We start from the raw sequence: 27772 nt of genomic DNA on the forward strand, positions 1-27772 counted from the left end.
GCTGGCTGCGGTGCTACGCGATAGCACTGCACCCGACTGTGGTGCCGTGAGGTAACACTGTACCTGGCCACAATGCCTTATGGCAGCGCTGCACCCAACTGTGGGGCCGCGCGATAGTGCCACACCCTACCGTGGTGCCATACCCAGCCAATCCCTGGTCCTGCGGCACAGCAGGGGACACAAAGTAAAAAATTTTTGGTCCGGCGGCGCCGTGGTGACGGATTTTTTACCTAAAAATACCTCCCTCCACCCCTCGTTTCCACATTCCAAGTTTCCTAGAGGGGGGGAGCTCCTAGACTCCAAACCTCTGCCAATTTTTTTCCTTTTTCCTAGTTTCCTTGTTTTGGGGTCCTTCCCCAACCCAATTTCGGGTTTTCAAGCCTTCAAGCCTTCAAGCCTTGTCCCTCTTTCCGAAGTCCAGGTCTCTAGAATCCGCCTTCCAGCACCCATTTTTGTCTAAACCCCCGACGTCTCCCATGGCCTACTCACCCTATCCGACGTCCTATTGCCTAGCTTCCAAAGCCAACGTCGTTACTCTATTCGAGATCCTAGTGTCCGACACTCTGACGCCGTTATTCTGCCTGACATCCGGGTGACTACCTTCCTGACGTCGTTATTCTGCCTGACATCCAGGTGACTATCTTCCCGATACTGTTACTCTGTTCGACAGAGTTCAACTCAATCATCGTAAGCCGTTACCCTGTCTGATAAAGGATAAAGTTAGTCATTTATCTCCACCTGAGTCGGGGGACGTCTTTCACATTGTATTTTTGTAATTGCATTGGTTAAAGCGTATAGGTACATGTTTTTACCATTAACCTTTTATTTTAGCACACTGTAGTCCTTTAAGTATTCTTATTTAGTGTACATAGTAGTAAGTATAATATAGTTTACTTTTATTTAAGCAGTTCGTGCATCATCTTAACCTTGCATGTTGGAAATAGGACATTTATAATGGGAGAACATTCGAAAACCAGCATCTAGTAGAAAGACCGATTTACCTGGGCAAGGTGGGTGCCTAATGTCTTCCCACTCTTGTAACTTGACCGCTTACCCAGAATCTTTGACCAGACCAAACAAAGTCCCATAGCCCTTCACAGGGCTACACCAATGGGTCCTAGGCCCTAATCCTAGGTGGCGACTCCATTTTATTTAATCATAACCATTTGAGAAGACATATTCCCTCTCTCTATCCAACCGAGGAGCATAACCCAACCCCATCCGATCCAAGCGCTGGGGAATGCATGCGGTTCTGGGAATGGATCCTCATACTCAATAGGATTTCCTCCTGGCATTCGAACATTGCTTATCTATGCTTCTGGTGATGTGATAGTATTGCGATGGTGAGACGGCATCGCGACTAAAAATTTTGAAACTGTAGCGATGAGACGGCATCGCGACCAAATTTTTGAATGTGTAATGATGAGATGGCATCACAATTGAATTTCTGGAAGTGTAACGAAGAGATGGCATCACAACCAAATTTTTGAAGGTGTAACAATGAGATGGCATTGCGACCGAATTTTTGAAAGAGTAACAATGAGACGGCATCATGATCGAACTTTTGAAAAAGTAACGATGAGATGGCATCGTAATCAGATTTTGAAAGTGTAACGACGAGGCAGCATCATGACTGAATTTTTGAAGGTGTAACGATGAGACGGCATCGCGATCGAATTATTGAAATTGTAATGATGAGACGGCATCGCGACTGAAAATTTTTGAAAGTGTGACGATGAGACGGCATCGCGATCGAATTTTAAAATTGTAACGATGAGACGACATCGCGACCAAATTTTTGAAGGTGTAACGATGTGATGGCATCGTGACTAAATTTTTGAAATTATAATGATGAGACGGCATCGTGACCAAAAATTTTGAATTTGTAACGATGAGACGGGATTGCAACCGAATTTTTAAGTGTAATGATGAGATGGCATCGCGACCAATTCGAAATTGTAACGATGAGACTACATCGTGACCAAAAATTTTGAAATTGTAATGATGAGAAGGCATTGCGACCAAATTTCTAGGAGTGTAACGATGAGACGGCATCGTGATCGGATTTTTGAAAGTGTAACGATGAGGCAGTATCTCGATCAAATTTTTGAAGGTGTGACGATGAGACTACATCGCGACCGAATTTTTGAAATTGTAACAATGAGACAGCATCGTGACCAAAATTTTTGAAAATTTAATGATGAGACAGCGTCGCAACCGAATTTTGAAATTGTAACGATGAGACGGCATTGTGATCGAATTTTTTAAGGTGTAATGATGAGATGGCATTGCAACCAAATTTTTTAAATTGTAATGATGAGATGGCATCACGATCGAATTTTTTAAGGTGTAACGATGAGACGGCATCGAGACCGAATTTTTGAAATTGTAACGATGAGATGGCATTGTGACCAAAAATTTTGAAATTGTAATGATGAGACAATATCGTGACCAAAAATTTTGAAATTATAACGATGAGACAGCATCGCGACCGAATTTTTGAGAAGTGCAACAATGAGACGGCATCGCGACCGAGTTTTTAAAATTGGGGGTGTTCATCCTTTATTAACAGGTGTGGTGCTATGAAATTCTGGGGATTCATATTCCCCCTTCTCCTATTGAGACTATCCCCTACATCCCTTGAGCAACACGCTGGGGGGCATCGAGGTGCACCATCATTGACGAGCTGTAAGTGCGCTTCCAACTCAATGACTTGACAATCAACCGGGTAACACAAAAAACTTTCCTCATGTTATTACTTTGATTATGATGACTAACTTTTCTGATCATATCTATCAGGTCTATTGGTATCCTTATGACGAGGAGAAGATCGATGGTGAGGGCAATCAGGAAGATTACAACTATGTCCTTGCGCTCACCTAGAAGGATAGTTTTTGAAGGGCCGGCCGGGGCTGAAGTTTATTTGAGAGAGAGGGTCACTCTTTAGTGGCATTCTGTGTACTGGTACCTCATCCTCCTCCTTCCCATATGCATTTTGTTCTTCTATCTCCTGACATTGGAGATTTGAGGATCGAAATCCCTACCCTGGGATTGACTTTTGCTGACCGGAATTATCAAGAATTTCTCTTCCAAGAGACAGTATGCATTCTGCTGACTCGATGGGGTCCTATGGTATTCTTCTGAATTTTACCCTTACTTTATGTTCTTCTCTTTTTTTATTCTGATAAACTTGCTTTCTTCTTTTCACAGTATCCAGGTCGCCCCCTGGTTCCTAGTGCATATGGGATGCTTCCCTCATACAGTTGCAGCATGGATTCCTGCCCTTCTCAAAACTCTAACACCGTTGTTCACATTGTTGGGATGAGCGACCTTATCCCTGGGTACTAAGGATGGACCACCTTCTCTCTCTCCGATGCCAATCTTCAAACTGTTCTTCCTGCTTGTAAAGTTTTCGATCATGATCTGGGACTTCCTCTTCTCTTCGATGGGGTGAGTCACCTTCTTCTTCTTCTTTTTTTTTTACTGGATTCTTCACCCTTGATGTTGACTCTATTCTTTTGTCATAACAGATTAACGCCAAGAGGTATGCTCATATGCGCGGGATGCAGGCGAGCATGGATGCAATGCTTTCCGAGCGGACATGTTATTCAACAACTGGAGAGTGCTTTCTCTCTTTTCTCTTTCCTATTCTCTTTTTTACTTTGAGACCTTATCTTTTCAAAATGAAACCAATCCAGAGTAGTCAGCTTGGTGATATGAGGGAATCTCGGGATTACTATGAGAACTACAGCCATAATCAAGCTGAGGAGAACAGACATCTCAGGAGGCAGTTGGGATTCGCGGGTATCACCCTTACCCCATTCGTGCCGCATGATGATGAGAGCGGTGATGATGACGATTATGCTGATGATGATGAGGATGAGGTGGTGCTGGATGATGAGACCTTATCCTCCAATGATGAGAACTAGTCTCGCCTCCTTCCCCTCTTATATATTACATACGTTTGCTTTAGATTTTATGTTTTTAAATGTGGGATGTTGGTGGAATGATTGGACGATGCCTTTTTTATATTTATTGTGCTTCATGGAATGGGAACAATATGCTGATCTATTTGAGACACTTGCTTTTTCCTTTGCAATGCACAATTCTAGATACTTTTATTTAATCCTTGATCATTACATGTATGGAAATGGTAGAGGGGTAAGGAAAACCAAAAAGAGTGGGGAATTGACACATAGACCAACAATATCACCTTGTAATCACATATGTCCACCATAATTTATCCAATAGATTCAGAATCTTTGGTGTCAATTCTTCTAGTGGTTGAATCTTCACTTCAATCGTCTTGAGCGTTCACTGGTACTATGTTGGCACTAGTCGAGGAAAGTAGAAAGTAGTATGAGTCAACCCTATTAACCTCACAACATTGTAGCATGGAATCTTGAGAACTGGGATTTTCAGTCTCTCCAATGGTAGTTCCATTGAACCTGCTTGTCTGTTCTTTCTTCCAAATACTTCTTCTAGTCCTTGATTGCACGGAATTCCTTCGTCTCTCTTCGAATTTGGAAATACTTCGGCTGAAATCTGACATCGGCTATAGGTTTGACCAACCGTAGTCTCTCCATCAACCATAACTGTAAGAACATGGGTGATCCGGCACAATAATCCATTCCATATCTTCGGGAAGGACTCATTTCATCCAGACCCTTGACATTCTCTACCAGTATGGTGGGGATTATGTCGCACCCATCTAAGAGCTGCCAAATGAGGTCTACAACCACAAGGGGAACACCCCTTTTTGAAGTTCATAGCAAGTATCTTCCAATCAAGCAAAAGAGATATGCTCTCCTTCTATTCTTTTGTTGAGTTCCTCTGGCTCCTTTTTGCCTGAAGAAAATCCCTGCTACCTTCAAAATATCCACCTTTCTGTAATTCATGATTTCTTTGACTTCCCTTTTAGTCCATCTAAATAAATCTTGTAAAACTTCTTTGTAGTTGTTGCGCAAGGGGGGGGGGGGGAAGAGTCTCCCTGGTGGTGGTGAGAACATGCAAGCTCAAAATTCTTCAATTCTGGGTATTGTCCTTACTTCTTCAAATCTGAAAACATGCAGTTTGGATCCCAACATTGGTGCACTTGTTGGAGCATGTCGTGATGAATCTTCATGCACATGATCCTTCCTATGGCTGGCAATCAGACATCTTCTAGAAGAGTTGGATCATCAGAATTCATGTTAAGGGTCCATTTTTGCAAGATCTCGTCGAGGGAGGTTGCCTTCTATTGATGACGTATGTTACCAGCACTCAATTGAAGAACTTCCTTAATAAACTGGAACAGGTCTCTTTTTTTTCTCTTTTTTTTAGACTCAAGGATTAGTCATCTCCTATCAGAAACACATGGGAGGGTGCTAAATGGCAGATCTTTTTTTTTTAACAAACAGAAGTGCTAGGTGGCAGAACAGGCAGAAAGGGTTTTTGAATGACAGAAATGTCGGATGGCAGAATTAGAGGGATGTCCCTGGTGGGGGCTGGCTGTTGTGACCGCACTTGAGCATGCCAAGTTGCCTATGTATCCTTTGGGAAGGAATTAGTTCAAACGTAGTTTATGTAGACCAAATGGCTACACCAAATATTTTTTAAGTTAGTCCATGTTGACAAGGCCCTTTAGATCCTCTCCATCCAAGTTAGTGAGACGAACTGCTTACCCAACCAAGATTTCCTTCACATAATAAGGTCCGCTCCAATTTGGTCTGAACTTGCCCATTGGGTCATGAACTAGTGCTCTTTGTTCTCGAAGCACCAAATCTCTTTCTTTGATGTTGCGTGGACAAACTCCTTTATTGAATGCCCTTGCCATCCTGAGTTGGTATTTCTTGAGGTGATCCATAGCTTTCATCCTCTTTTCATCAAGGAGGTTAAGCTCATCATGTCTTGCTTGCATCCATTCTCCTTCAGGCAATTTGCTTTCCATCAATACTCTAAGAGATGGCACTTGGATTTCTACAGGTAATACCGCCTCCATCCCATAGACCAAGGAAAAAAGGGTTGCCCCAGTAGAGGTTCGAATTGAGGTTCGATAAGCCCATAATGCGTATGAGAGCTTTTCTGCCCAATCCTTTTAGGTATCAACCATTTTTTGTAATATGACTTTGACATTCTTATTGGCTACTTCCACTGCCCCATTAGTTTGTGATCTATAAGTCGTAGACCGATACCTTTGAATACCAAACTTGGTGCAGAACTTGTCAAACCTACCCCAAACCTGACTTAGATTTTGCTTACAGAACAGGGATTAGCAGCCACCCACACCAATGACCTGTGGTCTACCACCCCAGTGATTATAATCAATAGGGAGCCCCCACTGATGACATCCACCATGCCTGTGAGAAGATGGGTTGCAACACCATGCAACTGCTCAGTCCATTACCTGCTGTACAATACAGAGCACAGGTAATTCTCTCTCTTGAGCATTGGGAGGGTTATGCCCTTGAATATATGTTCCTTGTATGTGTGGTGGGGTGTTGGGAAAGTGCCATGTGGAAAGACAATCCTCTGTAGAAGCCACAGGCAAAACATAGCAGTGTTGTATTCTCTGGATGATAAATTGAACGATTGGCCTAAAGCTCCAATGAATCGTCCAGTGATGCCAAAACCTACATTTTTCCATCCCAATATTGTGGGAGCTGCACTACTGCCTTCAAACACCTCCAATAGGTACTTCGGAATTTTAGGAACCAATCCCCCTCTTGAAATCCATGTGGGTGCCACCTATATAGCTAAACCAGGCAAAAATCACTTTAACAATGTATTTTCACTATAGGGCTGCCTAGCCAAACATGCCTTAGTTCTATAGAAATTATAAATAAGGACCCAGCCCATTTCAAGTTATTCCTATTGTTCAAAACCCTGGAGAGAAGGAAAAGAAGAGAGAAAGAGAGGAAGAGGAAGGAGAAGGAAAAAAGAAGGATTGGATCCTTTAGAGCTTGGCCAGATCTTCCACAGCCCTAAGGTGACCCAACCAAACTTAGAACCACCCTCCTAACCATGATTCTAATCTGGTTCTCTAATTTTGAACCCAAGACCAGAGCCATATGGCTGTCTCTATAGGAATTCCTATGGGATTACTGCCTGGAGCTTTAGGGATGCTTAGATCTTACATGCATGATTAGTTTTAGGGGTTTTATATGAAATTATACTATTTTAGCTTACTGTTACATGCAACATAAGTTCTAGCCATGCATCTAGCTTAACTTCATGTCTGATCATGCATGCAAACCATAGATTGTGAGCTAAGTGCATGGATCCTTGCATGCATGGGGTGTTTTGCATTTTAGGACCTAAGATCTTAGCTAAAATTCATATGTATGCTTGCTGTTGTGTGTGTAGATAAGGTTTGAATGGCTGCATGTTCAATATTCGCCTTGCTGGCTTGAATTACTTGGTGTCTGAACCCAACCTATCAACCAATTGGTAAACCCAATTTGGAAATCCCTAAAACCATTGCATTAGCTTAATCCTAGGCTATGCTACCCCTAGGAACAAAGAAAACAAACAAACAACATCTAAAATCCATACAACAAGGCTGAAAAAAAGGTATGTGTAATAATTGGGGAGGGGGAGAAGGCTAATTCTCCCCACCAGAAGATGAATCCTAGCTCTCGGCCTCTGGAATAAACTCATCATTATAGCCACCTTCATCATCATCATCATCTCCATCACCATCATCATCATCATCGCCCTATGCCACGGATGGCGATGGGAAGAGTCCTGCAAATGCTAACTACCTCTGAAGGCACCTGTTCTCTTCTGAGTACTACTGACAGCGATTCCCGAAGTAGTCCAGAGATTCCCTCATCTCATTGAGCTGACCACTCTAAAAGGGGAAAAGGAACTAGATTACTTCAAGAGAGAGAAGATTCTAAAGAAGGGAAAGGAAACGTCAAAAGACACAGAGGAGAAAGTACTCACCAACCGTTGGATGTCATATATCCGCTCCAGGAATTCGGCATCCATGCTCGCCTGCATCCGATGCATATCGACGTATCGTTCAGCGCCAATCTATTATGATGATACCAAGAAAAGGTCAACACTAAGACCAAAGAATCAATCATAAAGCAAGAGAGAAAAAGAAGAGGTAACATACCCAGACAAAAGGAATTTGGAGTCCCAAATCATGATCAGAAACCTGGCAGGCAAGAAGGACAGTTTGGAGACCGGTGTCAAATCTGGAAGGAATGGTCCATCCCCAATACCCTGGGATGAGGTCACCCATTTGCACAATAGGAAAATTAGCACCAGTAGCATGGGAAGGGTGGGAATTTACACTGTAACCATGTGAAGGAGGTAACCCGTACTCACCAGGAATCAAATGGCGGCCTAGGTATTGCAAAAAAAAAAAAAAAGAAAGAAAAGAAGAGACAAGATTGTCAATTTCAAGAAAAGAAGAAACTATCACAAAGGGAGATAAGGTTCAAGAAAATACCACAGGACCCTTCCGGGTCAAGCGAATGTAGACTGTCTCCTGATAGAGGAAGTCCTGGTAGTTCTGATCTACCATGATCATCTCCAAAGCTGGGATCCCAACCCTCAAGACCTCGATATCAAGAGATAAGAGAGGAGCATGCATATGAGAAGGGGGAGGTCGAGGCACCATCTGAGAAGAATACCATTGAAGGATCACCCTCTCCCCAAGATAAGCTATCCACATCTGAATAAGCCCGAAGACGTACTGATACTCCTCCCGGTCATTAGGATCATCAATCTGCTCCTCATCGTAAGGTTGCCAGTGGATCTGCCAACATAATCAACTCAGCAAAGCCAATGCAAAAGGAGGACCAATTCAAAAAATACAGAAATGCCTAAAGAAGTTTCTTTTATGCTTACCCGATTGACTGTCAAGTCATTAAGCTAAAGGCATACTTGCAGCTCGTCAATAAAAGAACACCCAGCCTTCCCCCAATGAGTCGCTCAGGGGATGTAAGGAGTTGCTTCATTGGGAAGACAAGGGGTATGAATCCCCAGGATCTCGTAACACCATACCTGTCAATAAGAGAAGGAAGCGATATCAAGAACTATAGAAAGATTGAAGACCAAAGGGAATCCAAGGGAGCGAAACATACCTAAAGAACATAGGCATAGCCAATCAGGCTAGGCGTGCCGAAAGCAAGGCGATCCAACATCTTCAAGAAATGGGCGTAAGTAGACCCGCCCCAGTCAAAGGACTCTGCCTCCTTAAAATTTTCAAAGAAACAAGCAAGGAAAGTATCTGTGCAACCTCGTCCATCACAGAAGAGGACATTGGAGACAAGATAGAGAAGAAAACTCCTAGCAGCTTGATCGAATAACTCCTCAAGGGAGCTATCATCAATTACCCGGTTGTCCCACTCTTTCTTCAGAGTGGTTAAGAGAATGATGCGAGAAGTCAGTTTGAAACCCAGGAGGTCACTAATCTCCCCAATGGATTTCATCTTAATAGAGGGAGTCAATGAAACAGGTCTCCTAGAGAAAGGGATCCTCGTGATCATAAAGAAGTTTAAAGGGGTGATGGTTACCTCCCCAACAGGCAAGTGGAAGGTGTGGGTCAACGGCCACCAACGGTCCGCAAGAGCATGAACTACAGGTGTATCAAGCTTTGGTGAAACTACTTGAGCAGTACGACCAAGGCATGTCAGGTCCACCCTGTCTCTCACAGCAGGACGGAGTCACTGATACCATGACAAGACATCATTGGTATGGCAGTATTTCTTATAGCTGGGAGAGTAAAGCGCCTACAAAATAATTGCTAGAAATCAAGTATTGAACAAAACAAGCACTGCATGGAGGGCAGTGTCCACCAGGATGCTGCTAGGATACTACTTTGCTTTTAGATCGCCAGTCACCTCAGAGGAAGACGACGATGGCCTACCACGTTTTGATGAAGACATGGCAAATGGCCAAACTGAAAAAAAAATTGAGAAAAGAACAAAGAGGAGAGAGAAAGAGGAGAGAGGGTAGACCCCTAAGTGGGAAACCCAAGCCAAGAAGGAGAGGGAGGTGTGAAATGAGGAGGCCCCTCTATTTATAAAAGTGTAAGGCTGGCGGCACCGCAGAGCTGTGGGCACATGCCTGGCGATGCCGTGTGGAAGTGTTGCGCCCCGCGTGGTACCGCCGCGCATGCCCATGCCCTAGCACGGCAGTGCCGCACAGAACCGGCGGTCCCACACAGCAGCGCTACCAAGAAAAAGAAAAAAAAGGAAGGAACATTTTCTTTTTTAGTCGTGATGCCACCTCGTCATACATTTTCCAAGATTGGTCGCGATGCTATCTCACCATATGTTTTCCAAAAAGTTGGTCGCGATGCCATCTCATCATACATTATTTCAAAATTTGGTCACGATGCCATCTCATCGTATGTTTTTCAAAAATTGGTTGTGATGCCATCTAATCGTACATTATTTCAAAATTTGGTCACGATGCCATCTCGTTGTACGTTTTTCGAAAATTGGTCACTATGCCATCTCATCATACATTCTCCAAAAATTGGGCACGATGCCATCTCATCGTACGTTTTCCAAAATTGGTCGGAATGCCGTCTCATTGTACATTTTCCAAAAATTGGTCACGATGCCACCTCATCATACATTCTCCAAAAATTGGTCACGATGCCATCTCATCATACATTGTCCAAAATTGGTCACAATGCCATCTTATCGTACATTATTTCAAAATTTAGTCACGATGCCATCTCATCGTACGTTTTCCAAAATTGGTCGCAATGCCGTCTCATCATGAATTTTCCAAAAATTGGTCACGATGCACCTCATCGTACATTCTCTAAAAATTGGTCCCAATGCCATCTCATTGTACATTTGCCAAAATTTGTCACAAAGCCATCTCGTCGTACATTTTCTAAAAATTCAGTCACGATGTCGTCTCATCGCACATCTCCAAGAGAAATTCGGTCACGATGCCTTTTCGATCAAGCGATGCTCAAAGTTAAACTTTGTTGAGCATTTCTTAAAATCGAAAATTCCTATCAAGTGTTACTCAAAATCAGATTTTTGATTAAGCGATGATCAAATTCAAAACTTTGTCGAGTGTTGCTCAAAACCAAAAATTCCTGTCGAGCATTGCTCAAAATCAGATTTCTGGTCGAGCAATACTCAAACTCAAAGCTTTGTCGAGCGATGCTCAAACTCTAAATTTTGCTGAGCGTTGCTCAAAACCAAAAATTCCTGTCCAATGTTGCTCAAAATCAGATTTCCGATCTAGCAATGCTCAAACTCAAAACTTTGTCAAGCAATGCTCAAACTCAAAACTTTGCCGAGCGTTGCTCAAAACCAAAAATTCCCACCAAGCGTTGCTCAAAGTCAGATTTCCTACCGAGCGTCGCTCATAAATCAAAATCCAACGGAGTGTCGATCAAAACCATTACCCTTTTGGATCCATTAATCACCTTTGTCATCCCATCCTTGGATCGCTCATTGCCATTTGATCTGTTGATCACCCGATTATTATCTGATCCTTGGATCTCCCGTTGCCATTTGATCGGTTATTATCCGATCCTTAGATCGCCCATTGCCATTTGATCTATTGATCACCCATTTTCATCCGATCCTTGGATCGCCCGTTGCCATTGGATCTTCGATCTCCCGTTGACATCCGGTCCTCTAGATCGGCGAATTAAGCACCCATTGCTACTAGACGGTTTGCCGATATAGGTTTTATCATTCAAAATAAAAGATTTTCATCGAACGGTTTGTCGAGATAGGTTGCATCATTCAAAATAAAAGATTTGTCGAATGGTTTACCGAGACATGGTTTTATCGTTCAACTCCACCACCTTTGAGCAAAGTGGTGGCAGTATATGCTCTTGGTGATAGAATCGAGCGGTCTTTTATCTTGCCCTTCGGCTATTGCAACAGGTCTCGGCCAAAGAGGGGCAAACTGTAAACTCTGAATTTTGTCACCCCTTAGCGATGACGACAATCGGACGCGAAAGACTGGCAATGCCCTCTAAAATCTTTTCTTCGGAGTAATCCGGACACCCCCTATTCCACCTCATTTCTACCCATGATCCCTTACATCCTCGATACGACTCCACACGACGCCCCCACCCAAAGACACGGCCTGCTAGCGCCACACGACAGCGCTGTGCCTGGCTATAGTGTTGCACCCAGCTACGCCCTGCTCGATTTTTACCACGCAACATCGCGCGACAACGCAGCGAGGGAACCAAAACCCAATTTTTTCTTCCCAGCGGTGCCGCAGATTTTGCCGCGGTACTGCCAAATGGGATTTTTTCCTATAATACCCCCACCCCTCATTTCAACAGGTTCCAAGTTGAGGAGTGGGGGAGACCCCCAGAGCTCCAGTTTTCCTTTTTTCCTCTTTTCCCTAGTTTCGGGGCCCTACCCCAGTCTAATTTTGAGCCTCGTCCCTCTGTCTAAAGTTCGGGTCCCCCGGATCCGCCTTCCCTAACCCATTTCTACCCAAACCCACGAAGTCTCCCATGGCCTAGTCACCCCTGTCCGATGTCCTAATGCCTAGTTTCTAAAGCTTTCCAACACCATTATTCTGTCAGAGGCCCTAGTACCTGAAACCCGTGCACCGTTACTTTGCCCGACATCCAAAAAACTTACTTTTCGAAGCTTTCTGACACCGTTATTCTGCCCAACAGCCGATAGTCTACTTTCTAAAGCTTTTCGACGTCATTACTCTATCTGAGGTCCTAGTGCCTAACACTTGTGCGCCGTTACGCTGCCCAACATCCAGGTGATTACTTTCCAAAGATTTTTTGACACCATTATTTTATCTGATATCCGACCAATTACTTTTTGATGTCGTTACTTGGTCCGACGAAGGACAAAGCCAATCTTTTGCCTCCACCTGAGCTGGGGGACGCTATCTGTCCCACATAATTACATTGGTTTAAAGCATACATGTGTTTAATTCTTTAATCGCACTTTAATTTCATAACAATGTAGACTTTTAAATTATGCTTGTGCAGTGTATAGTAGTTAATTTAGATTAATTTAATTAAGCACCTTATGCATCATTTTAGTTATACATGTGGAAATAGGACATTTATAAAGGGAGAATATTCAAAAACCAGCATTTAGTAGAAAGACCGATTTACCCGAGCGAGGTAGGTGCCTAACACCTTCCCACTCTCGTAACATGACCACTTACCCCTAATCTCTGACCAGACTAAACGAAGTCCCGTATCCCTTCACAGGGTTACACCAATGGGTCCTAGGCCCTAATCCTAGGTGGCGACTCCATTTCAATTGATTATATGACCCCTATCCCCTGATAAATCATAACCTCCAAGAAGACGCATTCCTTCTCTCTCCAACCGAGGAGTATAACCCCAAAACCCCCCATCCAAGCCAAGTGTTGGAATGCGGTGCGGTTCTGGGAGGGAACAAATCCTCACAGGAGCCTCCTTCTTCTCCAAAAGCTCCTACTCAGAGGGAGCCTCCTTCTCCAGAAGCTCCAATCTCTAGTGTGCCTCCTATTCAGGGGAAACGAAGACTTGTAAGTCAAATTCTTGTGGTCAAGTCTTCAGCCGAAAACACAAAAAACAAGTTGAGATCACCACTACTATACCACTTCTCCAACCATCAGAACTTGATCCATATCCAGATTCTGATTCTGCTGTGTTGCTTGGTAAGGATCCCTCTCTTGATTTACCTATTGCTACCCGTAAGGGCGTTAGATCTTGCACCCAACATCCTATCACCAATTTTGTTTCCTATGATGCTTTGTTCCCTTCATATTATGCATTTGTGTCCTCTCTTTCCTCTTCTTTTATTCCTCCAAAATGATAGGATGGAATAGCACTTCCAAAGTGGAAGGCAACCATGTTGGAAGAGATGAAGGCCTTATCTAAAAATTAGAACTAGAGGAGGAAGTCTATATGGTGGTCCCTCCAGGTTTTTCTTGTGACAAGACTCATGGGAAGGTTTGCAGACTGAAGAGGGCATTATATGGGCTAAAACAATCTCCTCAGGCTGGTTTGGTAGGTTCCACAAAGCAATGATCTCTGTAGGATATAAATAGAGCAATGTTAATCACACCTTGTTCATCAAGAGAAATGGAGATAAGGTTACTCTTCTCATAGTCTATGTCGATGACATAGTGGTGACTGGAAATGATACAGAGGAAGTCTCTCACCTAAAGACATTCTTGGGTCGAGAATTTGAAATCAAGGACCTAGGACAGCTCAAGTACTTTCTTGGGATTAAAGTTGCCTATTCTCCCAAGTCCCAAAGGCACCTTCCTCTCCCAAAGGAAATATGTTCTAGACTTACTTTCAGAGATTGGTTTGTTAGGATGTCACCCATGTGACACCCCTTTGGAGGCTACTACTCGACCACAAGAGAAGGATGGTGATCCAATTGATAAGGGGCCCTATCAAAGGTTGGTGGGAAAATTGATCTGTCTCTCCCACATGAGACTAGACATTGCATTTGCTGTTAGTTTGGTCAGTCAGTTCATGCATGATCCCTACTCCACCCATATGGCTATTGTTCTTCATATTCTCCACTACTTGAAGGTAGCTTTAGGGAAAGGGATTCTCTTATCTCCATATGTTCATCTCTGCATTGAGGCTTAGACAGATGCTGATTGTGTGGTAACCCTGACAGAAAGTCCACTTCAAGCTATTGTACTTTTGTCAGAGGTAACCTTGTCACATGGCGAAGTAAAAAGCAAAATATGGTGGCTAGATCCAGTGCTGAAGCAGAATTCCGTGTCATGGCCCAAGGTATATGTGAACTATTATGGCTTCAGAGTTTGCTCCAGGATATTGGTGGTTATGTTCATCATCCAATGATGTTGTACTGTGACAACAAAGCAGCAATCAACATTGCTCACAATCCATTACAACATGATTGTACTAAGCATGTGGAGATCGACAGACACTTCATCAAGGAAAAATTAGAAAGTGGGCAGATTTGTATACCCTTTGTGAAGTCAGAGATCAACTTGAGATGTCTTACCCAAAGGGCTAAGTGGAAAGTTGTTGGGAAAATTACACTGTGACCCCCTGAGGTTTTCCCTAAATGTAGTGTGACCCCCTGTGTTTTCAAAATATACACTCCGACCCCCTGAGTTTAGGGTATTTCTTACACTCAGCCCCACTCTGTTGGAGCATTCTCGTCAGTTGCTGACATGTTGGCCATTGATGCCTTAAAATGACAAATTTACCCTTAATGGGGTGTGAGCTTACCATTTTGGCCATAGGGCAACCCAAACTTCACACCCCTGTTTAAGCTTTTCAAATTTGCAAAGTTTGAGAGAGCTTCGGCCATGGCGGCTTCCTTTGCTAAATGCTTTATCATAGTTAGTGTTCCTTCGAATACTTCCTCACCTTCTACTCGATCTTCGTTTCTTCCTCTGTACAAGCCTTAATCCTTTGTTTCCTTAAAGGCTTCGTCTTCTCGATCGCGGTTGTCAGAAATGCACTAGAAACCCTAGAATCTAAGGCAACATTCTCACACTAACTACCTACCAGTCGCGATCTGGGGTCTCACTATTGACCGGTGACATTTGAGTAGCCAACGGAATTTACTCTCTCTCTCTGTCTCCTCTGACAAGAGATGAGTGAGTTCAAAATTCTGACTCTCAGATGCCAATTATTCCAGAATTCCTTAATTGTTCTCCGAAGAGACAAAGGCTGGAAATCCCAACGTAATTTATTTGGGTTAAAACTCAAGAGCAGAACAAAAAGGCAATAACTAAAAGAAGAAGTTTGAACTAATTGGGGTAATCTGTGAAATACGAGAGGATCATCATCGATCAAGTCACCAATGGGATCCAGAGATGCTGTTGTGGAAATCAATTTCTTGGAGAGACGTTTGTTGCCGGATTCTGTCTGATTCAATTAATGAGACTGAGAGCAAACACAGAGTTGAAAAGGTTCTATACATGACATCGTTCCAGGAGTTGGAGGACAATAATATCAAGTACCAAACAGCCCTATGGATTCATTCTTTACTCTCTTCCACTCATTTTGGCCTGGGGAATTGGGTTGTTCATGCTACTATACATACCCGTTTGAAGATACGTAATGCGGAAGGACATTTAGTCTAAGAGGCTGTATGTCACGCCAATTACCATTGTTTATAAGTTTCCAACGCCAGTGCCTTTCCCATGTTTTGGGGTGCTAAAAAATAGAGAAGTAAGTTCTACTACTGCCTTCAGTTGCTGATGTCATAATTGAATAAGGATATTTGCAGTCCCTTTTGGGTGTCTATTCTACTAGAATTGAGAATGTTGGTGTAAGAAGACCACCAAGTGATGACGTCCAAATCCAAGGAATTGCAGACCCAAGGGCTTTCAGAATGGCTGTTCTATCGCTTCTTTCAAATATGAGGAGTGTGAATTTCTCACAGCAAGTTTCCATGACTGAAGACCTTCAAAATTTTGGGTTTGGTTATTCATCCACAGCTTGGGCACGTGGCACACCATAATGTTGGTGCTTGCATCACACACCCGATGTCCTCATCAAAATCTTTTAAGCAGGCATGATTCTTTTCCTGCTTTGATCATAAGGAGTGGGACGAAGGTTGCAGCGGTGGTAGGGTAGTGGTTGAAGAAGAAGAAGAAGAAAGAAGAAGATAAAGAAATAGTTGTGGGTCCCACTTTTTTATATTAGAAAAATAAAAAAATTAGAATAGGGTTATTTTAATTGAAGGGTAAAATTGTCATTGAATTTTATACTTAACACCGTCCACTTAAAGGTCTCAGATATATATTTTGAATACACAAGGGGTCGCACTATATTTAGGGCAAACCTCAAGGGGTCGCCATGTTATTTACCCAAAGTTGTTTTATCCTAGTTTAGTCAAGTTGGGCATGCATGATATATATGCACCAACTTGAGGGGGAGTGTTAAGTTATGTAACCCGATAAGGGTACTTTGAGCAGTTCCTTTGTTATTTTGTTTCTTTATTTCTGTCCTTAGCTATCATAGTCAGCTATGGAGGGTATACTTTTAATTCTATCCTTATTAATGAAATCTAAATAGTGGGATTGAGGAGAGTCACAACTCTCTCATTCTCTCATTCTCAGTTTAGCTAACAATATGCAAAGCAAGCAACATGGCATTCCAAATCATAATTCAAAACAAGGAATTTAAATGTTTACCTTGGGCGGCTTCCAAGCGTTGCTACAGATATGGGATGGTGTATCCTTGAGCAATTGGCCCTCTTACCATTAAACCTTCGAGGACTCCTCACAATCACTGAGAACATCCTCATCTAGATCAGTCTTCAGACGACGAGCGGGATCACCCCCTTCCTATTTCGCAATGCTCGAACTCCTCAGCCTCTTAGGAGGAGGAGGTGTACTATCAGACCCCATCAGCCTCTTGCCCTTGTCTCGCCAAGACATGGTAAAAAGAAGCAAGAAAAAATAAGAAAACAAAGAAATCCAAGGAAACTTGGGTCTTCTCATAATTCCACACGAATAGAATTAGAGAGGAAGGAAGCACGATCAATTCAAGCTCTAATACATGAGATTTGAACCACAAACAAGGTCACACGACCCAAAATGGTGGAAAATCCCCTTTTGGAGCCCTAAAATCCAAAAAGAACAAGAAAGGAAATGGATTAGAAGAGTGACTCTTCGTATTCATAACAATAATTTTCTCCGAGAATCGACATCGAACCACCCTTCCCTCGACATCGATGCACTGTCGAGCAAAGCACTTCGATGTCGACACAGATCTCACTATAAAAGTAGCCCTTTTTAATGTCGAACAACATATTTTGCCGCCAAATTCAAAATTGGAGCAAATGGGCCCACCCCCTATGGTGACTTGGCATCCCTAGCAGGCCAATGTCCACCTTACACAGGGCCCGTGCCCATAATCAAGTAAGATTCCCAATCTCCAATCACACCCGCACAATCGATGATTACCAACTCGAGATCACAATTAGTGTACCCCACACACCCTCACACCAGTAAAATTACCAAACTACCCCTACATCACGCCCTATCAATGGTGAATTTATCCCCAGGAGTACCTATACTATCGGCGATCCTTTAGAAAGTACCTCGCTCTTTAAATGACAAATTTCTCGCCCATAGTGCCCATACTATTGGCAATCATCACATGCACCTTGCCCTGTCAACAAAAAATTCACAACCCTGACGGAAGCGCCCGCATTATCGGTAGGTCTCGTCACCTCAGACAACACAACCCTTACTATTAGCAGCCAAAGCATTACTACAATTCAACCAATTGAGCCACCTGTGTAGGTACACCTCTATCCCCCGCACTCCAATGCCCCTAAGTAAGGCACTGATGAGTTTTCGCTCAATCTAATTAAGCAAAGTGTTCCGCAAAATCACTTCTTTGACTACAACTGTTGCATAGTCTCAGTTAAAGAGGGGCATTCTGTAGACACCTCATTTTATCTTTCCCCCGGAGGTTTCTCGTAACGATGATGAGTACCCTCCAAGGCCTAGAGCCGTTGTATCTATGGATGTAACCTCAATGTGCACTGCCCGAATTCATTTACCGATCATATATCCCCCTTACTGGAGCCCAAATCAGAGCCTCCAAACTCTCTAAGAACCCCTGGAAAGGCTAGCCCTGACCTAGAACCCTTGGAACCAGCCTGGCCCAGCACAGAACCTGGACCAAGTAGCCTAAACCTTCCCTGTCGACACTAAAACCCAGATCGACATTCAAAGGCCCCGAGTCAACATTGAACCCACCTTCCATCGACATCGAGCCATGCCCTCCTATTGTCAAACAAACCATTTCTACTGTCTAACTTGCTTCGACATTCAGAATTCAATTCTCGAAAGCTAGACACCAACCCTCAATGTCGAGTCCTATTCATCAACAGCCTCTTGATGTCAACTGTACTCCACTTCGATGTCTACTCGAGCAATTTCACTGTCGAGTCTCTACAAATCTGGGAAGCCCAAACTTGCTATATTTTGCTTCGATTGTGACTTCTTTCATGACTCAGCCTAATTTTGGCACCTTGGATCTCAATCTTGGCTCCCTTAGGCCCCAAGAAACTTTTCCTAAGGCAACTAAACAAATGCCACTTACCCATTGGTCCCTACCTTGACTTTACACCCACCGTCGATGTAAAGACACCTCTCTTGGACGATCCGGATCAACCCAGCTACACCTACATGAATTTGGGAGTGCACACACCTCTCTACATCTATAAATACACCCCTCTCACGTTGAGAAGGGTTATATGTACCTTTTATGAGCTTTGCCTAAGCCCTGTTCAAAGGCAGTGCTCCCCATACCCATACTTAACCTATATTTAAGAGCTTTGAAGCCTACCACTCCCTTCATCTCTTGAGCACTATATCCATTTAAGACTTTAAGATCAAAGCCCAAAGACACCAATCTGGTAATCTTGGCTTGACGATAAAGTGTTCACTTACAAAGAGATAAGAGAAGCCTTTCAAGCGACAATACTTGCTCTATGTACAAAATTCCTGAGTTACAAAAGGGAAACCTCCACGCTTTTGTTTTGGGCTTCTTCAAATAGGTAGGCCCCTTATTATTTTCCCTTCATTCAATTTACGTAGTTTCCCTCCTATTTCATTTTGCATCTCCGAAAGTGCGTGATCCCATCTCTCTAGATGGTGATCACACATATTCCTTGACTTATCTTCTCGCATGATTCTTTTTATTTTTACTTATGCATACTTGTATGAATTCCATGTTCGTTAGCCTAAGATTCCCATGCTTGTATTCCTATCATGAATATCTCGCATTTTAGATGTCATGTATAAGTCCATCATATTCCCTTGATTTTTGTCACATATTCATTCTTACTTATCTCTCATCTCCTATGCCATGCATCTAAGCTAGCATATTTCTTTAAACTCATGCGTCCATAGCTCCATCATGTTAGCATAGTGTCAATCATGGGCAGGTTTATCTAGGATTTGAGTCCTTTATTTTACATTCCTATATAATAACACTTGCCTTGCAGCCAAACCTCCGGGTATGTGCCTCTTTACTCCCCCTTCCATTTCACATTTCCTTACATTCTCTTACTTTACTTTATCATTGAAAGCACGTTATCCATTCCATTATGCCTAGCAATAGAAAGATCGGCAAGTCCGGGCGGACTGGGGTGCCTATGCCTTCCCCGGATTGTAACTTGACCTGTACCCAGACCGATGGACGATTTGATCCCCAAAAGGGCATTGCATGAAAGTCATTACATTACAATTTTTGGGTCCTAGACCTTCCTCTAGGTGGCGACTTCATGACATGCATCATATCACATTCATTCTTTTCACCCCCTCACTCTTCAAAGCCCCCAGAAGAGGGTGATGAGATGGAGGACACGTGGTGACCCCCCGCCATGACGTATGGCTCTTTTTCCTCACACTTACATCTATGGCGGGAGCATACACTATATGGAACCCGAGATTACCTACATTTCGATGATTGTGAGTGGATTAGATATTTGGAATTTTATGGAGTGTTTGACTTGTGAAGACCATTCATGCATGTGTTATATTGTTCGTGTTATACCCATGCCCAAGACCCTAATAAACAATTTCATTTTCTTTACCACGTAGACGAGACAGCAGCATAAGTTGGTGAATTGTTTGCGATGGTCGTTAAGCCAACTCATAAGATCGTCGATCAATACACCAGACTTGCGGTTGAAGAAAGATTCCTTAACCAGGATTGGGGAAGGTTCACAGATGGTGACTTTCTAGATTACCCTCCCAACACTAGTCCCAAAAGCAAATAGGATCATAAGGTAAACCCGGTGCTCGCTCTTATCAACAAGTGGTGCCTCTATGCAGTATGCATTGAGAAGAGACTGTTGTTTAGGGTTCAGGAGTTAGACCTCGAAGAGAGATGAGTCTACGCTATAGGTATAATTTTACTCTGACTCTTGAGTGACCAAACCCTACTTGAAGTCCTTGAAGTGCGGGCTAAGGCCCGGTGAAATTTCTCGGGCAGCCTAGCCCTGTTAGCTGGCGGATCATCGACCAGAACCACTTCTATGAGTCCGTTCGATGATCCGTTCGTGTTGTTGTATGCTTTATGCTTGTTTCCTTGTGTGGGACCCATATACCCGTGTCCCGGACATCATGGCTATGCCCTCAGAAATGGTGGACCCCACCCCTACCTACCCCTTGCATTGTTGGGCCATGTAAGTGGGCCCATAAGGATTAACTTAGACAAAAATTTAGTTTTATGACTTGAGGGCCAATCCAAACTGAGCCTTAGGGCCACTTATCTTAAATAAGGCTCTTGGCTATTGATTGGCAATTATAACCAAAGCACCTACCGATTGGAGTAGGAGAAGAAAGAAGGAGAGCATGGAAGGTGGAGGCATTTAAGGCTTGCTGATTTGGAAGTTGGGTATTGGACTTCCTTAGGTAAGCTTGATCTCCCTCTATTCTATTTTGGGTTTGGGGAATTCTCTAAGGGATGGATTTGACCTAGGGTTCTACTTGGAACCCAAGGCATGAGCTTAGCTAGGTAATGAACTTCATTAATGGGGTCTATTCCCTACTTTCAAACCCTAAGAGCGCCAATTGCAATGTTGTAGTTGAACATAGCTTCCACTTAACCTAAACCCTAAATTTGATCAATGAGGGGTTCTCCCTTGTAAACCCTAGAACCAATGAATTGTTGGAAGCTTGATGACCGATGCCTTGGCCACTCTGGCATCCATGGTGGAATGTGATGCACAGGATAAGATCCGGCCTTTTCTGATAGAAAGAAGGACCAGCCCAGCATATGGGGAGCCAGTCAATGCGCTCACTGAGGATGGAAGGCCTTGGTACGCTCCAGTGATTGACTACATCAAGGAAAGGAGGTACCTTGAATATTTTTGAGAAAGAGAGAAGAGGCATTTGCGGAAATATGCTACTCAATTCATCCTCCAAGGAAACTTACTGTACAAAAGGTCTTATGATGACATCCAGCTGTTATGCGTAGATGAGGATCAGGCTCAAACCATTATGAAAGAAATCCATCAAGGAATATGTGGGCCACACATGAACGCAAAGATGCTGGCCAAGAAGATTCTCAGAATGGGATATTATTGGGCAACAATGGAAGCTGAGTGTGCTGTCTTCGTGAGGCGATGCCATAAATGCTAGATATTTGCCAATGTTATTCAAATTCCTCCAACAGAGTTGCACTCATTAAACGCCCCTTAGCCATTTTCTACTTGGGGAATTGATGTAGTTGGCAAGATAACCCCAAAAGCTTCTAATGGCCATCAATTCGTGCTAGTCATCATTGACTACTTCACAAAATGGGTGGAGGCTTAATCTTACACGATCTTTACTTCCGCTAAGGTGGCAAAGTTCATAAAAGAGAACATCATCTGTAGATACAGTGTACCTCAGCAATTGATTTCATATCAAGGCTTGCATTTTGAGGAAAAGTGGAGGAACTCTATAACCGATTTGGCATTAAGAGGCATAGGTCTACTACTTACTGTCCACAGACTAATAGGGCAGTAGAAGCAGCCAACAAAAATATAAAGGTCATACTGCAAAAGATGGCAGATACACACAATGACTGGGCATAGAAACTCCCATTGGCCTTATGGGCATACCAGATATCCATCCGAACCTCTACTAGGGCAACCCCATACTCTCTTATGTATGGAATGGAAGCCGTATTACCCATAGAAATTCAAGTCCCTTCCCTTCTAGTTTTACTCGATAGTCAATTGCCAGAAGGAGAATGGGTAAGGGCCAGATATGAAGAGCTCAGTCTCCTGGATGAGAAAAGGATGAAAGCCATGGACAATCTCAAGAAATACCAACAAAGAATGGCTAGGGCATTCAATAAGGGTGTACGCACTCAAAGCATTGAAGAAGGAGATTTGGTCCTAAGAGAGCAGCGAGCTCCTATTCACGATCCAAGGGAGAAATTCTGGCCTAATTGGAGCGGACCTTACAAAGTCAAGACCATATTGCCAGGCCAGGCTGTTCAACTCTCTAACTTTGATGGAGAAGATCTTCGGGGATTAGTCAACATGGACCAATTAAAGAAGTATTTCGTCTGAGTCGGTTGAAGTGACTTGAACCACATTCGACCTTATTGCTCCCAAGGGATATACATAGGCAACTTGGTACATTCGAGTGCGGTTTCAAAAAATAACAATAAAAATAAAAATAAAAATAATAATAAAAAGAGAGGGCATTGTGTTGATTTCCTTCTGTAATTCTGCCACCTGGCATCCCCTGCAAATAAGGGTAAATTTTGCCATTTGGTCTTCAATCCATTTTTTGGACTTAGTCTAGGTATAGGGTCATTTAGAGCTGGTTATTAACAAAGGTGATAAGCACATTTATGTGTGAAATCTTAGGGCATAAATCATATATTTTACCACATTGGACAGAGTTACTCGGTGCTTTCTTGTGCTTTTCAGGTTTTAGGTGAATTCTTGAGAAAATGGAAGAGATGATGCTAAAGAAATGTTTTTAAGCTGTTTAAAGGTGTTAATGGCTTGGATGTGTAGCCCATCGAGTCAGCTTCGCAACGGTTCAAACGGCACTTGATTCCGAGTTGAAACGAAGAAGTTACGGCCGTTTCCGTAACGAAGCGCGAAAATGGTCTGTAGGGGTTTATTTGTAATTATTGACAGTCGACCGGAGACAAAGTGAAGCGAAAGTTCAGATTCTAGGGGCCTTAACGAAATAACCAGAAGTTATATTTCCTGTACCCGAAAGATTCCATTTGGAGGGCTCTGGACAGTCCAACTTCAACTTGAGATATCTTGGGCTCCCGAACTCCAAATTGGACGAAATTTGGGTCTATTTTGGGTGATTTTTCGTAAGGAACATAATGGTGAGGCCTATATAAGCACCCCATGCTCCACGTTTTCTGAAAGACAGAATGGGTATTTTATTTATTTTTGAAGGAATCCTAGTCATCACCCTTACTCTCTCTCTCCTCCAACTTCTCAAGGGCACTTCTGAAATTCTATTTGGGATAGATTTATATTTTCTCATCTATGGAAGGTTGAAAAATCAAAGATGCTTTGATTTTATTGCTTGGAGAAGATATCTACAAAGAAAAGGAAGCACTTGTTAGAATTGGAAGTTTATTTTTCTAGAAATAGAAGGTCTATGTAAACAATCTTCTCTTCTTCTTCTTTCTATTTTTTTTTTCTTTTTCTTAGGATTCAAGGCATTGTAAAAGAGGAAAGAGAAGAGAATATTCTCTTTTCTTAGGGAATATTTCTCCTACACTTCCATCTTCTCTCTTCTCCTCTCTTCCACCTATAAATACCCCCTACCTCTCTTGTAAAAATTTGCTCATTCACTTAGTGAAATTTCTTCTCTTCTTCTCCTTCTAATTTGTGATTTTTGGCTTTTCTAAGTTCTAGTTTGCTTTTATAATTTTTAGTTAATGCTTATAATAGGTTTAGTTTATGCTTTAATTTCAATTTAAGTCTTCAATTGGGTTGTAATTTCTTAATTCTAGTTTAGGTTTTAAGCCTTCTAGTCTAAGTTCTTAAGTTGATGACAAGACTTGAAGATTTAGAAGAGGAGGCTATGGTAAGTTTATGCAAGTATTCAAGCTTTTCATTTACATTCATGCAAGCACATCCAGGTTTTACTATCTAAACTCTCAATCTCATTCTCCATCTCCTCTATCTCTCTCTATCTTCTTCTTCTTCCCCCTCTATTTCTTTTATTTTAATTTTATATGGTTGTGGTTTATGGATGCATTTTTATTCCTTTATTTTTTTTTATGTGGTTAGTATGTGTGGCTGTATTTTTATTCCTTTCAATTCGCTTTAGTTTGATAGGTTAGATGCTCATATGTTAGGACGCCGATTTAATCCCTTAATTTTGTTAGATGCTTATGAGTTAGGATGCATTGATTTTCGTTAGTTTAATTAGTTTAATTTAACACTTTAATTTGGTTCATTTTGCATTACTTTTAAGTTAGTTAAATAGAGTGGCGTATATCTCCTCGTGTTCGACCAGTAGCTACAATTGACCCGTACGCTTGCGGTTTTATTTTAACTCAAACAAGTTTTTGGCGCCGTTGCCGGGGAGATTATTGTCCATTTTATTTATCTGATTTTTAAGTAGTTCGAAGTGTTTTAGTTTATTATTTTCTCTTCTTTTTTTTTTGAAAAAAAAAAAAAAAAATCAGTTTTTGAAAACCTCTTCTTGTTTCTCTTCTGTTTTAAATAGTGTGCGCCCAATCTAAAGTCCTTCATATGCTTCAACCCTCCATCTTTTGGTGTCCCTCATAGGATTAAGTTACCTATGACGCTACATCTTGACTTGGTTAGCTGGATTGACATGTGACTTATCTTTGGAGGTGACCACTCTTGATAACAGGAAAGCGACATAGTGAGAGTGTTGGAAACATAAACGTATAGTAGACCTCCATTCTACATCAGAATCCATATTGGAGTCGCACGTAGGTGGCTATAGAAGACTATACGGGTTCCCTTGCTGTCAACCTATATGGCATCCTTACAGCTTTTGAACCATTGTTTCGATTTTTGAGGGATAGAGATGCACTATCTACCTTGGGGTCCCTCTTGTTTCTAGTTTTTTTTTTTAAGTGTTTTATTTTTCTTTAATTTTTCTAAAGGAGACCTCATATCTATTTAGGTGGCTAAGGTGTGGACTCGTGATTCAAGTAATCGTCTTATTAGAAGACCACCTCCTCTACCACCTTTGACCATGGGTGACCAACAACCCAAGACTCTTAAGGATAAGTTTTACCCCACCAGGGCTGCACAACCTTCATGCATTAGTCTGCCTGTTGTTACAGGGAATAACTATGAACTCAAGACCAACTTCATCAGCATGCTACCCCATTTCCATGGGATGGCTAATGAGGATGCATATCTCTTCCTTAGGGAATTTGAGGAGGTCTGTGTTCTAATTAAGGTCCAGAATTTGACTGATGATGCAGTTAGGCTTAGGTTTATACCCTTTGCCCTGAAAGACCAGGCCAAGAAGTGGCTCTATGGACTGCCAACAAACTACATTAATACATGGGATGAGTTCACCATTGTCTTTTTGAGAAAATTCTTCCCTCTTCACAAGACCAATAAGCTTAAAAGTGACATCCTCCAGTTCAGGCAGAAACCACATGAGTCCTTTTCTAAATTCATGGAAAGATTCAAGGACCTCCTCTTAGAATGCCCTCACCATGGTTTTGACTTGTGGCAGCTATGCCAAATTATTTATGAGGGTATTGATTATCAGACCAAGCAACTTGTAGAGTCTATATGTCCAGCAGCTTTACTTCTTTTTCGAGGAGAATGATGCATGGACATTCTTAACCAACTTGGTGATAAGACTAGGGAATGGGAATCTTCCCAAGAGGCTGAAAGGACCACTAAGGGGTATCTCATTGAGGGTATGCCAACCAAGGAGGCCAAACTTGATAGCCTCATAAAATGGTTGGAGTCCATAGTTCTTAAAGAGTCTATACCAGTTAATCCGGTCAACCAGGTCAACCATGCGTCGATATGCAGTTGGTGCCAAACCCCTGGACACCTTTCTGAGGAATGCCCCAACACCTTGGTGGGCAATTCCAGCACTGAGAATGTAAGTGCTCTCTACCAAAATAACCCATATAGCAATACTTACAATCCAGGATGGAGAAATCACCCCAATTTCTCATGGAATCAAGGGAACCAAGCAGGCCCATCCAACTTTAACCATCAAGGCCAGGTTGGTGCCCAAAGGACCAACTATGCACCACAAAGCCAAGGAATGTCTCCTAACCCCTTTCCCCCTGGTCCTCATCCAGGACCTTCTATTAATTCTGCTAGGCCTCCTCTCCTTGCACCTTATCAGCAACCCCCAGGGTATACCAATATAGGAGAGGCAACAAGACTGAATGAGATGGACAACAAGATAGCTCTTCTCATGACAAGCCACAATAACATGGAAAAACAACTCACCCAGCTTGTCACAATCCTGCATGAGAGGGAAACAGGGAAGTTACCTAGCCAGCCTGACCCAAATCCTAGGCATCAGGTTCATATTCAACAAGGTACCCAAGCTCCTCCAACCAATGTTGCACAAGGCCAACAGCACCAAGGGCCCTCTAGACAGGTAAATGTTGTTTATGCTTTAAGGAGTGGCCGTGAGTATCAACAGGCTAGTGCACCTCAGTCTTTATCATCTCATACTCCTGTTGACTCTCCCCCTTCTGAAGAGGCCATTGAAGTGCCTACAGTTTCAGGTTCGTCTGATGAACCTAAAGATATACCAGATGATTTGGTTGAGGAAACCAAAGAGGATTCTGTTGAGGAAGTTAAAAAGACCAACCCTGAAAGAATTTATACCCCACTTGCCCCTTTCCCAAATAGGTTGGTTAGCAAGAAGTCTCCTTCTATGGAGAAGATATTGGATGTGTTCAAACAGGTTCAGGTGAATATCCCCTTGTTGGATGCTATTGCCCAGATCCCCGCTTATGCTAAAGTCCTCAAAGACTTATGCACCCAAAAGCGGACCACCAATGTGCCCAAAAAGGCATTCTTGGCTGCTAACATTAGTTCTCTAATCTCATAGCCGAGTGACCAAGCATAAGGATCCGGGAAGCCCCACCATCTCTTGCACTATAGGCCATACTACTATTGATCATGCCTTATTGGACCTTGGTGCAAGTGTGAACCTCTTACCCTTTCATGTCTACCAACAACTGGGATTGGGAGAACTGAAACCGACCAAAATTACTCTTCAACTTGCAGATCGGTCGGTTAAAGTTCCTAAGGGAATGATTGAGGATGTCCTGTTGAAGGTTGGGGAATTTATTTTTCCTATAGATTTTATTGTTTTAGATACCCAACCCACTGCCAACTTC

The 27772-nt window shown here is 42.6% G+C and overlaps 1 long non-coding RNA gene across 1 annotated transcript; it reads left to right on the top strand.

The window, feature by feature from the left end:
* The first annotated feature begins 403 nt into the window (after positions 1 to 403).
* On the top strand, positions 404 to 15389 carry LOC122672305. The gene is made up of 3 exons (XR_006334433.1): positions 404 to 415; positions 9588 to 9592; positions 15217 to 15389. It is a non-coding gene; the product is annotated as an uncharacterized LOC122672305 (long non-coding RNA).
* Positions 15390 to 27772: the final 12383 nt, after the last annotated feature.

Source organism: Telopea speciosissima, chromosome 8 (genome assembly GCF_018873765.1).
Source record: "Telopea speciosissima isolate NSW1024214 ecotype Mountain lineage chromosome 8, Tspe_v1, whole genome shotgun sequence".
Lineage (NCBI taxonomy): Eukaryota > Viridiplantae > Streptophyta > Magnoliopsida > Proteales > Proteaceae > Telopea > Telopea speciosissima.